The sequence below is a fragment of the Ciconia boyciana genome, chromosome 2 (assembly GCF_034638445.1).
Source record: "Ciconia boyciana chromosome 2, ASM3463844v1, whole genome shotgun sequence".
NCBI lineage: Eukaryota > Metazoa > Chordata > Aves > Ciconiiformes > Ciconiidae > Ciconia > Ciconia boyciana.
Window position 1 is genome coordinate 75,867,484 of NC_132935.1, and position 13,286 is coordinate 75,880,769.

Sequence of the window (13,286 nt, forward strand, 5' to 3'; positions counted from 1 at the left end):
TCATACATGCAAGGTAAACAACATAGAAAAGAAAAGCAGTCTTTTATGTATATGCATGTAGTGATGTTTTGGAAAAGTAAGTTCCTTATTCCTTATATATGTGTAAACCCACAAGGACCATTTTAAGGTTTAGTGGGGAACATACAAGAATCAGTGATACCAAAATACATAAAAATAATACGCGTTTCTTCCAACTCTATAAACCTTGTTATTGGTGAAGACTTCAAAGGCATCCTATCTTGATCTAGATGTCTCTTCAGACAACATTATTACATAACAATACTCACCAGCCTCTTTCTTTTTATATACACTCGGAACTACAAAGTGTAACTTTTCCACTTGCACATTTAAAATAGAGTTTCTGTTTGAAATTGTCATACCCAAGTGTTTGCATGTTCAGACACAAATCTAACTCAATTTGAAAACTTTTATTTTAAATATGGTTCATAACCCAATACATAAATTCAAGTTGTAAGTTAATTAATTTCCACTGACATATATTTAATTAGGATAAATCTTGTAGTATTCAGCTTCTGAATGATTAGAAATGTTCAAATTTTGTGAAATTATCTTTACAAAGTGAAAATGAATTGTGATAGCAAGTCTTGGAATAACCTAATTTTATTTGTTAGGTATAAGTGAATATAACTAGCAGATAACAAAACAACAGCTTACAATGCATAGCACTTAAGGCCTGTTTCCAATTAGACCACACACCTAATTTAAATAGTCCTATAAAGTTGATATTAGATAATGTAAGCAAATCTGCTCTATAAACCAACCTATGTCAGCATGAGTAATACTTGTGTATGCACTGTGCAGGTTTAATCAGGTACATTTATCTGTGTCTGTATATGTCTTCTGGTTTAGAGGGGAAAAAAAATGTTTTAACTGCAAATGCTTTTTTTTAAACCAGTATAACTAGCTTTGTATCAGGTTTTCAGCTGGTGTGGATGAGCTTCAAAAGAATGATACTGGCAACTAATTCTCTGTGATTGTGTGCCTTGTCCCCTCCCCACATCTCCAGTCATCCTCTTCCAGCTGCCAGAGCATCTGGGAAATTGCCTGTGTCCAGGATACCATCCCCTCCCTGCTGGAGGAGGCCTATGGAAAAGGTATGCATTCATCACTTTACACAGAGATACAACTGGGTTCTAATAAAGTTAAATACAAATCAATTAAGATATTCTGTACAATAATGAAATGTTGGATTTCTTTCAATTCTTATTTTCTCTCCCCCTCATTCCACCCCTAGAAGATATCAATAGGGTTTTTTTAACTTCCTTCAAGGTCCTGCCTAAATGGATGCCAAGTCTCAGCCTGCCAAGCCATTTATCCCTTATGGATGGTGGTTGGTGAAGGAATATTAGACTTGTTCAGACATTGAAATGGAGGAAAAAAGGGGAAAAGGCTGATGGTCTCAGGTCCTTTGACACCAAAATTGTCCTTGATGATCCATATGCAGAGACAGTGGGACAGCTTGGTCCTCCACAGAAATGGCCATCACAGAAGCTAGGAGGAGGAGGCCCAAGGACCTGTCAATGGGACTGTCTGTCTTGTGCTTTCGAGCCACCTGTAGCACCATTGCCACTGTGGCAGGTCAGCTACAGCTGCATGGTCCTCCAGATGTAGATATTGCTGTATTCCACACCTAGTAGCCTTAAGCACTTATTCTGGACAAGTACATGGATTGTCAGGTATTTTGTTGTCCTCATCTTCCTAAGCTGCCTTCTTTATCTGCTGCAGCATACCCTCAAGGAAGGGTACCTTCAAGAATGGGTATGCTGCCACCCCTCTTTGCCTTTCTTTTGCCACAGCAGAGGGACTGAGCATGGGACTGGCAAATATGGAGGTTCTGTCACTATCACAGTAAACTCTAAAAAAAGGGGGAAGTAAGTCTTTTAATCCTTGAGAGCTTCTGAATGTTTTCCTGCACTGTGAATTGCTGTTAGGCATCCCCCTCACAATGCCTGATTCTCAAGGGCAAATTTTAATTCAGAGAAGTGGGAGCTGTTGAAATTTAATATAAGTATACAAATGCATGTGTATCTCAGCTAGGAAATTAGATATAACCGAGATGGGACTGTTCAGAAGCCTGGTAAATCAGGCAATCTTCATACTTTAAAACAAAACTTTATCAGGCTGACATTCTTTAACAGTACCTTCATACTAATGATTAGTTCTTAGTTATTACCGCTACTTGTAACTACATACACAAAAACATTAGTCCGTAATAGTTATATACTGCATTAGGTCTGAATGCACAACACCAGAGAGTTGATATTGTATAGTTAGCATGGATAGCTGTTGTCCATGATGGTCTTCCTTGCTGAGGTAAAGATGATCAGGCCAGACTGGTCTTCAATGAGGAAAGTCAGAACAGAAGCAGGCTTGTCTTCTTTCTTCCCCAGTTTTATTCATTCGTGCCTGGTGTTATGTTGCTTGCCCTTCTCCCTAAAGGAGAATCTCATGTGCTTTCATTGCTCCTTATTTTTGTTTTGATTTTGCCAGTTATTCTTCATGTGTGTTCAACAGGATGTCGTGTATTTGCAGTCCCTTGTGCTCCTCCTGGTCCTTGCTCCTTACCTTGCATATTCCATTACTCAGATCACTGTTAACATGTTTTCTCATGACCCCTGCATGCAGCTACAGAAACTTTATTTTCCCTGTTGCTGATCATATTCCTCATGTATTTGTGAAGAATGGTTACACGTTGTGTTTGCCTATGCCATCAGAGCATTACTTATATATTGTTGGTTACACTATTCTAGTATGCTTATATTTGTGTTCAAGGTCAGCTAATATTATTTGTAACCTAATTAGTTTACTCGTAACCTGTAGGTATCATAAGCCTCTGCTTTGACCATAGTGTAGCAGGGTAGACCCATTCCTTTGCTGATCATCTGCTAGCAGGTCTCACTATGATGGTTCGCCAGTTTCTCTTAAGTACTCCCTGTGCACTGCTGCAGTACAGAGGACTTTTTCTTGTGACACAAGCATGAGAAGACTGAACAGGAAGAAAGTAGAGAAAGGGAAGGGGACTAACCTGTGTGAGCAGAAGGAACAGCCCTGCAATAATATCTGTCCCTTCATAGGCTTCTTTTTTAGCCAACACTTTAATAAGAAAGATTAAAAATCTCATGTTTCAAATGACTCCAGAATAAGGAAAAAGCCTTTGAGCATAGCAGGAAGGTTTCATTTGTGTTTGTTATGAATCTGCTGTGTGCTGTGGCTGCTGCACAACCAAACAGTCCCGCAAGCCTGGACCTTGCCTCAGTCACGTTGCCATCCCCTTCTCCCCAGACTACCACCTTCCAGGAATTCCTGCTGATGCCGAAATTTGCCTGCTTCCCCACTGAAACCAGGCGTACAACAGACTGTGTTCAGGATGATGACAGGCAGGTTGATGTGAAGCATGGCAGAAACCACCCTGCCTCTTCCACCTGCCTAATGGGCCCTGTCTGATACTTTTCTTCTACAGTCTGCCTCTTCCCCATCTCCCCTACCGGAATGAGCCTTACAGTGGTTCATAGGACCCCAGGGGCCTGCCTGTGGCCTGAAAGTCACTACGGCAGGGTTGTGCCACTGGAACACCTTGCTTTTGGCAGGGTGAGAGAGGATGGTTAAGGTCTAAGACTAGTGTTGTGATCTGTGGCTGGAGATGGACATGTTAGTTAAGGCAGGTGGACTAGTAATCTGGAATGGTTTCTCAACAGAGGTGTAAGGAAAGAGACTCTGGACAAATGAACAGCCAATATACACAGTGGCTTCCTCTTAGCCCTCCTTTAGCAACCTCTTTCCTTGCTAAGTTTGGGGATTCAAACTGGGCTGCTACCTGAATCCTCACATCCAATAAATTAATCAGCCTGCATATAGCAACAAGATAGACAGACAGACCCTGATGTCTTATTACTTTCCCTGATCTTCAGGAATATCACTACCTTCAGCTCTAAGGCTGAAGTGTCACTTCTTCACCATCCTTTATAATCACCAGCAGCCAGCTGGTTGCCCACCTCCCAAAAGGACCAGAAAAGTACCACAAAATCTTTTAGCCTTCTGTTAATCAGCTATGTGCTAACGGTTTATCTTGACGTGTAGGGCCCAGCAGAGTGCAGGGTCTCCCACCATGTGTCCCCAGGAACTGAGTTAGAGCAGGATTTCCATTTTTTGCCTGAAACAAAAGGGTTCAGACTTACATTAACACTATTCAAAAACCAAAAGAGCATGAGGTGAATGGAGATAAAGAGGTCAGACACTCAAATTATTTCTTATTTAAACTATATAGACAGAGCTATAAGGTGAGATTTTAAAGTAGAAAGCACCTTTGGCAAAAGAAATTTAAATATTTGCATGTATGAGTTATTTAAATTTTGTCTTATGCTCACAGATTTCACACTTCCAAGGCTCTCTCTAAAACCTCAGGACATGATGGATTTAAAAAAAACCCAAAAGCTATTAAGTTTCATAGGGTCAATGCAAGGTGTTCAGGATTTCCTAATTAAAGCTCTTTAATCAACTGTATGAGTTAGACATCAGTTAAATACAAGCATCTCCAAACTGTACACTTTATGTTTACATATTCAAAATCTATGCCTTTTGCCAATATAGTTAGCCCCAAATAATTGTTAACTGATGATTTCATGCAATGCTATTCTGTGGTGACTGAAAGAACATGCCCCTAAGAACTGACTTGCACTATGATCACAGCCTATGAAATATTACATATTACATCATTCTAAAGAGTACTTGCTCACTGTCTACAGCTTCAATCTCTGCTAAAGGGCAATCTTTTGAGACAATAGATTGAGTTGAGACAGAAAATGAATAGTAGCAAAGCGATATCCTGACCAGTTAAAACATAGACCTGATTCTTTGAAAAGGGCAATTTCACACGGTTGAAAACAGTTATGGGCAAAATCAAGTGGGATGAAATACTGAAACATAAAAGCATGAATTATGATTAGGAATTATTTAAGAATACTTTATGAAATGTCAAAACCTCCCACAATTCTATGCTCATGAAAGACTACTTCAGTAAAATAATCATCTCAGTTAAAAGGAGATGTGAAAATGGCAATAAAAATAATTTTTCAAAACTCCAACATACAATACACAGAAAATGGAGAAGCAGACAGAAAAGAAAAAAAAATCCAGAAACAGACAACTGCTTAGGAACATTGTAGTAGCACCACAGCCTGTGTCATTTAGAGTTAAGAATATTAACAAGGAATTTTATAAATTTACTCAGAACAAATGAAATGTAAAATCTGCAATAATAAAATCTGATACTGTCTAAAAGTACTAACATGACTAAGCAAAACGCAGAAAAACTAGAAATATTACATAAATATTCTATTTTGGTATTTAAAAACGTACAGAAAAGGAAAAGCTAATGTGTCAGTGTTAAAAACGGTGTAATACCTACAAGCTGATAAAGTTGATACCCAGCAGCATCAAGGAAATGAGACATAGGTCTCTATCCATTAAGTATGTAGGCACCTGGATCACATCATGACTCCGGCCGCTCTGAATAAGGCAACTAAGCTCTCTAGAGCAAAAGGACAGGTCAGTCACCTCAGAATAGAAATCAGAAAAGCCTTAAGTCTGAATGATTAGCTGCCTAAAATTAGCCAATAGGAACTGTTTATCTCAGCAACATGTCTTAAATCCTCTGGCACATTAAGGTTCTACCCAACACCATGGGAAAATGCCTCAGATTTCACTAAAATAGTGCCTGTGCGGTTTGGGGTACTTTTTGACATATTTTTCAAGACCTGGGAAAGTGGAGTTTCATTTTTAAATCATGCTTGGAGAAGAAGTGACTACAATAAGAGTTAGGTGGCGATATACGACTACTTCCCAAACTATGTGCTTATGTTATGTAATAACAATTTTGTTTCAAAGTTACAAATGACTTCTGGAAAGAAGCTTGGATTAAGGGTCGCCTCCTTTTTGGTGAACATCCTAACCATTAAGATACCATTTTATGTCATTTTCTCTCTTCTAAATGCCCAATTGTCCTATCATTATTTTATGCAAAGATGAGGCAAGCAACTTGACCTCAGAGTAATTTCTACAGTAATTATAAAGATTTATTCCTTATGGAAGAATACCTTTGTTTACTGTTTCGAGCAAAGGAAGCTTTGGCTAGGCCTATACTGCTTAATAAAATAGGCTCAAAAAAGGATGCGTGGCTCCCAAGGCCCAATGAGTGGCTTGAGCTCACATCCACAAGATCTCTTTCACACTCCTTTCCTCCAAAGCAGACTGGCTGCATTTATGGCTCAGTGGATATTGCACGGGCTTTGTGTCTATGTGGGCACAAGGCTGCACCATGTGCAGCTTTCATGCAGCATGCAGAGGATAGTCAGGATCCACAAAGAAGATATTGCCTTGTTATTCTCCATTTAGTTCCTCATGTAGAAGATTGGTGCTGGTACTTCTGTCATTTTTGTCACTTCTACATTTGCTGTTAATATTCATGACAGAGACAGCTTTTGATGCTACCTCTGGCCTGCTCATAGGCCTCCTTTAGAGTGGAGCCTGGCAGGTCACTACCTACTGTGGACAGCAGAGCAGGGGGCTAGTGGACTTCTCCCAGGAACTGCAGGATGTTGGCAAGATTACTACCAGAACAGTGGTTAAGGACAATGATACTGGTTAAAAAGTTGTCTTATTTGAAATCCACTTCAAACTTCTAATAATGGAAAGGAGATTTTGGGCACAGGAGATCACAACCCTGTAGAGCAGACATGGTGTCATGCATCAAACAGCAGTGGCTTTTAGGTGCAGATGGCCAACTGTGATGTCCTCTGCAAGGAACTGGCACCCTCCATGCAGTTCAGACTTCAGGAAGAGACACTTTCACTGTGCTCTGGAACTTCATTAGGCCTGACTTTAGTTGATTAGTGTGGATTTGGTTTGAGATCAGCACTTTCATGATTGTGGCAAAAACTGGTGAGATTACTGTCTATTCATGAGTGAGTTAGATCAGCAACGTTTTCCAAGTCCTCAGACTGCTCTTCAGTGTAGACTCCCCAACCACTTTGATGCCTTTGATGGTATTCACATCTCCTTACTGGATCCCATGTGATGGCTCTCTGTATACAGGCTCATGCCAGATCATCCAGGAAGTCCTAGTAGACAACCAGGAATGACTCATGGATGTCATCACTGGCACCACATCTGATAGCAGAATCTTTGAACCTCTTTGCTGCTCTACTGAGGCAAGTTATCTTCTCCTAAGGGTGGGTATCGCCTTGCATTGTGAGTTCATCACCTCACACTGCTAGTGGCACTCTCGACTGTAACAGAGGAATCTTACTGCTCTGGCTGAAAATCATGGGACCATTTTGAGAAAACTCGCATTTTGCATGGGCCATGAACTCCTGCAGTTTGCATCTGGATGTCTGAGGACCAGCCGAGACATCAGCATCATCGGCATTGACTAGCCAGTATCCAGCTAAATCCCTATTGATTATATAGAAAGAGAAAATATGTAAACTAATACACCTGGTTCGTGGGGGAGGGGGCAAAAAAGGAACTGTTACGTGGTACACAAATGAGTGATTCTCTTCTTTATCATATTGGGACAGTGCTTAAGCATAGGAGCCACAAAGGAGCCACAAAGGAGCTGGTAGTACCTAAAGAGGTACTATGATACCAGAGGTGTTCCAGGAACAAAAGGGAACTGACTTTCTTGCTTCCTCCTCTTTTGTTCATTCAGTAAACCCTACTTTGTCCTAGAAACAACAAATGTGGAATTTGTGGTGGACCAGAAAATGGCCATGTCCTTATAACTGTAAACAGATTGGCATGGACTTGCCTGCATCTAGCCTTGCACTGCTCAGCACAGCCAGGGCTGTCAGCTCTGCTTCTGCAGTGCTGTACACTGGCTGTAGCATTTTCAATGAAGGAAAGTAATGCAACAAAGCTATAACAGTCCTTGATATGATCTGGAGACACGCACATTAGGGATCTACAACCACCTACATCCCAAAGGCAAGATTACCTACAAGGTTGCAGGGATCTGAGGCATTTCTTTTGCAGCCATTGTCCTGGGCAGGCTGTCTGGAGGCGTGCTCTGGGCACATTTTGATGGATGTCCAAAACGTTAAGGGCTGACAGTCCTCTGAGGGCAAGTCCAGGTCTAAAGACAGGCTTAGGTTGGCTGCACTGCACTTTTGCATCTGAAAGAGGGTCAGTGTGGACACTACATACTGTAAGAAGGCCACTGTAGTCATCTTACTTCTTTGCCATGTCTTCTGCAGCCTGTTGTGTAGGGGCTGTGAGTCCTATCCACCTGTATATTAGACAATGCCTTTGAGAGGACTGAAGAGATGCCATCCCCATTTGCTGTGCCATGTTGCTGCCCAGATACAGAGACGTAGCAATGTGCATTACCAGTATTACTGAGATAGTTACATGCTGCTTCTGCTGAAGCATAGCCATCTGAAGTGTTGCATGGTGCCCAATACCGAGTGGGTGTTCACCAGATAGTCATGAAAGCCAGTTTCTTACTACAAATTCAAAGCTGCAGAAAAACCTTGAAGCTGACCACCTATGACCTGAACTCCATTTGTTTGCAAGGAGCCAAGCAACTAAGAGGTGCAAGGGGGGGGTCTGTTACTTCATGGGTAGCCATGTGAATGGAGCTGATGCTGAAGGTTCAGGACATTAGGAGCATTGGGGAGTTTGTGGGGAGGATATGTCATGGGCATTTGCCATGTGAGACAATCAAAATCCACTCCTAAGAGCACATCTTTTGTTCCAGCAGTGCATGGAAGAAAGTGTTTCTTTTCTGTGCAGCAGCTTATGTGCCCTCAGATGGATCCAGGGAAGATCGCACATCCCTTTGTGGCCACGTATGGCAGGAACATTCCTGACTGGGGGGAGGTCTGTGCAAGCTGCTATGTTGATTGTCATTGCACTATGTTCTGAAGGAGTAGCAACTTGGTACATGATTTACTAGGGTATTATTCAAAAGCAAATTATCTTTGCTGCTCCTTTGGTGTGGTGGAAAGCTTTTGGTTGTAGAGAGGACTGGTCAACTAATACCAATTCATTTTTCCAGGGTAGGCAGCATATTGTAGATATGCTTCTAAGATATGATATGTATTGAATTACTCTTCCATTTGCCAAGGATATGGCATGAGGTGGAGGGGGCGGGGGGAGTTATAAGGTGTGCTACAGTAGTACTAGAGGACAAGTCAGTCAGAAAAAAAAGTGTCCAGTCATCCATACTGTCTATGGTGAATGGTTCCCTGAGCAGAATTCTTTCAAATCATTCATGGGTTTTGTCTTGGAGAAAGCTAGTGGAGAGCCCTTAGACAAAGCCACAATATGATATAGTCTTTCAGTGTGGACAATCAAAAATTCAGCCCTAGAATTCACTCCCTAGACTTGTATGTTTTAGCAATATAGAATAGAATCATAGAATCATAGAATCATAGAATCATTAAGATTGGAAAAGGCCTCTAAGATCATCTAGTCCAACCGTCAACCCAACACCTCCATGCCTACTAAACCGTGTCCCGAAGTGCCATGTCTACACGTTCTTTGAAGTCCTCCAGGAATGGTGACTCCACCGCCTCTCTGGGCAGCCTGTTCCAATGCTTGACCACCCTTTCAGTAAAGAAATTTTTCCTAATATCCAATGTAAACCTCTCTTGATGCAACTTGAGGCCATTTCCTCTTGTCCTATCGCTACTTACTTGGGAGAAGAGACTGACACCCACCTCACCACAAACTCCTTTCGGTTAGTTGCAGAGAGTGATAAGGTCTCCCCTCATATAGATATGTACATATATATGTATATATATCTATATACATATAGATAGGTATATTCTATTTATAGTTTTAAAGTTGTACTTGCTAACAGTTAAATTAATAGATAAGGCTCGAATGATATGATTGGCTCTCTCACCACCTCTCTTTTTTTTTTCAAGAGAGTAGTTGCTACTGAATACTCCTAATGGCAAACCTGGTAGCCATTCTTAGCACATGCTGGCAGCATCAAATCCCTGTGGTATAAAAAGAATGCACAGTGTGTGAACACCCAGGAGGCTTAGACATATGATACAACTGAGTGTCTCATCTCTGTCAAGCCTGGTATTTTTCTGAGTATGCTCAGCAGAAGAATTGTCAGTGTCTCAGGAAGTTAGCATAAAAAACCTGAGGTGTCCATGATCAAGTGTTTGGGCATGGGAAGGGTACGAAACAGGCTGTAATGCAAGATTTAGATCCTAACTTGTACACTAAATCCCTAAGATGATTTGGGATTGGTAATGTATTGAAAGATGGTAACAGAACCAAAATCAGACATAATGGAATGCAAGTCTTATTACACAAATTCCATATTATGCATTGAACTGGAAAGTTTGGATGAAGGTAATCATATTAGTGAAATACTCTTATACTTCCGTAAACTATTTGGCTTATCAGTATAGTCTCTATTGGAGGGAGTATTAACAAATCATTTTAACTGACAGATCACATCTAATTTAGTATTTCAGTGGAATTTCACTTGGAAATTTATTGTTTGCGTTTGATGTCTTCCTTTAGAAGAAAGTAGGGGATTGTGGTTTCTAAGAATGGTAGAACTGTAACTGAGAGAGATCAGTTTCTGAGGTAGCTTAAGGTATTTAATTGGATAGGCTCACATCAGCAAGAGTTTTAACACTTGAGAAGATCTAAATACAATGCCATACTTGTAGTCATAAATAGTTACCTGCTTTGATGTAATGAAAAACAAATGTGAGCTCCAAGCAGGTTGAATCAACAGAGGAATATCAAGTCAGAGCAGTAAAATTGTACTACCTATATATAAGTCTGAGTAAGACAGTTACTGTAATGCTGTTACTAGAATCCACTCCGCAGACAAGACTCTGAATACTACAGTAATAATTCAAAGCCAGGGAAACATGTGTGAAAATGAGAGAATAACTGCTATAGCCCAACTGCTATTTTTGCACCCAATAATATCACTATCATAGCTAGTTTGATCGTGGCCCCCAGAGATATACTGGGAAAAAGTTTGTGATGGTGGATGACTCTTTAATCTAGAGAAAAGGCTCAGTGATATTGACAGGTTGGAAATGGAAGTAAGATGCCACATAAATAGACATAAATTGGAGATTTTTGGCAGACAGGATAATTAACCACTGGAACATTTGCCTTAGAACATACTACAGATTTTTTTAAAGACTATTTCATGAACTACAGCTTAAAACAATTATGAGTTTCATACAGAAACTGCTAGATAAGGTGCTGCAGCATGTAATAGGCAATTAAGCTGACTATATGATCCTAAAGGTGTATTTTGATTGTAAAAGCTGTGAAAGTGTCTCTTGAAGTTCCTTACTTGCATCCAGTGGTCAGTTTTTATGTCATTTATCTCAGTCAATGAAGATGGAAAATTCAAGAGGGGGGGGAGGGGGGAAGCTCCAGCAGCTGAGATACTCATACAGCATGCTCTCTATACTCCCTAGAGTATAGGGGTTTTTTGTTTTTTGGGTTTTTTTTGGTTTTTTTTTCAAAAGACACTATGCAGGAACTCAGACTAAACTGAATTACAGCAATAAGATTTTTCTTAAAATAGACTATTTTTTGAGATATACTGGGGAAAAAAAAGAAAGTTAGAGTCTCACATGGTTCAGAGATGTTATAGAGTAGTTTAGGTTGGGAGGAAATGGTTCATGTTGCCTGTGCCAGCACCAAGTGTGGTCATTTTAGATCAGCTTTCTGAGGACCATGTTCAATTGACTTCTGGGATGGAGATTCCATAACATCTCTGGGCAACCTTCCACAGTGTTGGAACACCCTCTTTATGAAAGATTTTTCTTAATATCTCATCAGAATTTTACATGTTGGAGTAGTTGGCTTCTCCACAGCCTCCTTGTTCTCTCTTTTATACCAGAGGTTGATCCAAGGATAGTTAATGTTGCTCCCTCTCTCTGTGACCCCATTATCACAGGCCTATAATCATTCAAACCTCTTGCCAACCAGGGGTTAGAAGTGGTTGACCTTCCTGTGGCTTGCAACTGTTGAAACAGCACACAGTTCATTTTCCTCCTGTATTTTTTCATAAATCCTCTCACTTGTATTAACAACAAGGTTAAGCTGATTCAAAGCTACTGAAGCTGATAGTTTTTTCCACTTGGATCATGTCAAAATTGGGTTGGTCTCAGGAATAGAAAGGTTATTCCACATGTTTCAGTATCAGGTTTTATTCAGAGTTTACTCAAGCATGAAAACTTCTGTTAGGTACCTAAATATCTCCTCTCTGAGCAGATGAGTGATTTCAGAGGGTTGTAGGTGTTTGAGACACATTCATTCTTTTAAGCTGTGCTTATGTGTATGCATAGTGATATAAAAGACAAGCTATTTTCTGAGGTTCAAATAGGAGTTCTCTATATATAATATAACAAATGCTTCTCAGCCTTCTGACTGTGATTTCATGCCTTTACACACATGGAGACCAAGATTATGTTTCTTTGTGAAATAAAAATCAATGACAGGTATGCTTGGTAGCACAATAACTTTCTTCAGGAGAAAAGCAGCAAATACCTGTTTGTTGATTATAAATCCAAATAGAGAGGTCCTCATGTATCACTTCTCCAACTGATGGCTTCAGACCACTTAATGATTGCTTCACTCTCAGTCTTCTTCAGTCAGCCACCAGGATGTGATCCTGGAAGCCTAGTTAGTAAGGAGAAAAGATCTTAACATGAGATTTCAAAAAATAAAACAAGTTATTGCTGCACCTTGCTTTCTGTCTCAGTTCTATCTATGTGAAACAGGTGGCTGAAAACCATTTTCTAGTGCAGTAACAGTAAGACAAATACATAGCAACAGCTTCAGTGCTGCAAACTCACTGTAATGTAAATGAAACGTTGTTCAGCTTGTTTTCTGATAGTACAACAAGGTTTTCTACCTCAAGGTGTCTGGTGTCTTCTAGTAACCCTGGCTAAATCTTAATGGGTTTTTTTGTCATTATCTTTTTACATTAACGGAGGCTAATTCTCCAGGCAGTTCTCAGATATATGCACAGCTAAGTGTTACTGCAGACTAAATCCAAGGATATAGACAGTGCAGGCCTTGAAAATGAACTTAAGGGATTCCTCATTAGAGCAGTGGTCAGAAACACTAATCATCTGTGCCTCTGTCTTGTCCACAAGCTCTGAGTTCAAAGGAGCCTATTGGCCTGCAGGGGATACTCAGCCATTGCATTGGAGTCGTAGTAGGTGAAGAGTTACTTTTTCTCCTCAGTCTAATAATACTGCTAT

At 40.3% G+C, this 13,286-nt stretch overlaps 1 long non-coding RNA gene across 5 annotated transcripts in view; it reads right to left on the reverse strand.

The window, feature by feature from the left end:
- Window positions 1-215: 215 nt before the first annotated feature.
- Window positions 216-13,286, reverse strand: part of LOC140647872 (uncharacterized) — a 61,593-nt gene continuing 48,522 nt past the window's right edge. For all 5 annotated transcript variants that reach the window (XR_012040996.1, XR_012040995.1, XR_012040993.1 and 2 more), the window contains exon 3: window positions 216-12,699. This is a non-coding gene — a long non-coding RNA (uncharacterized lncRNA). The remainder of the gene's footprint in view (window positions 12,700-13,286) is intronic.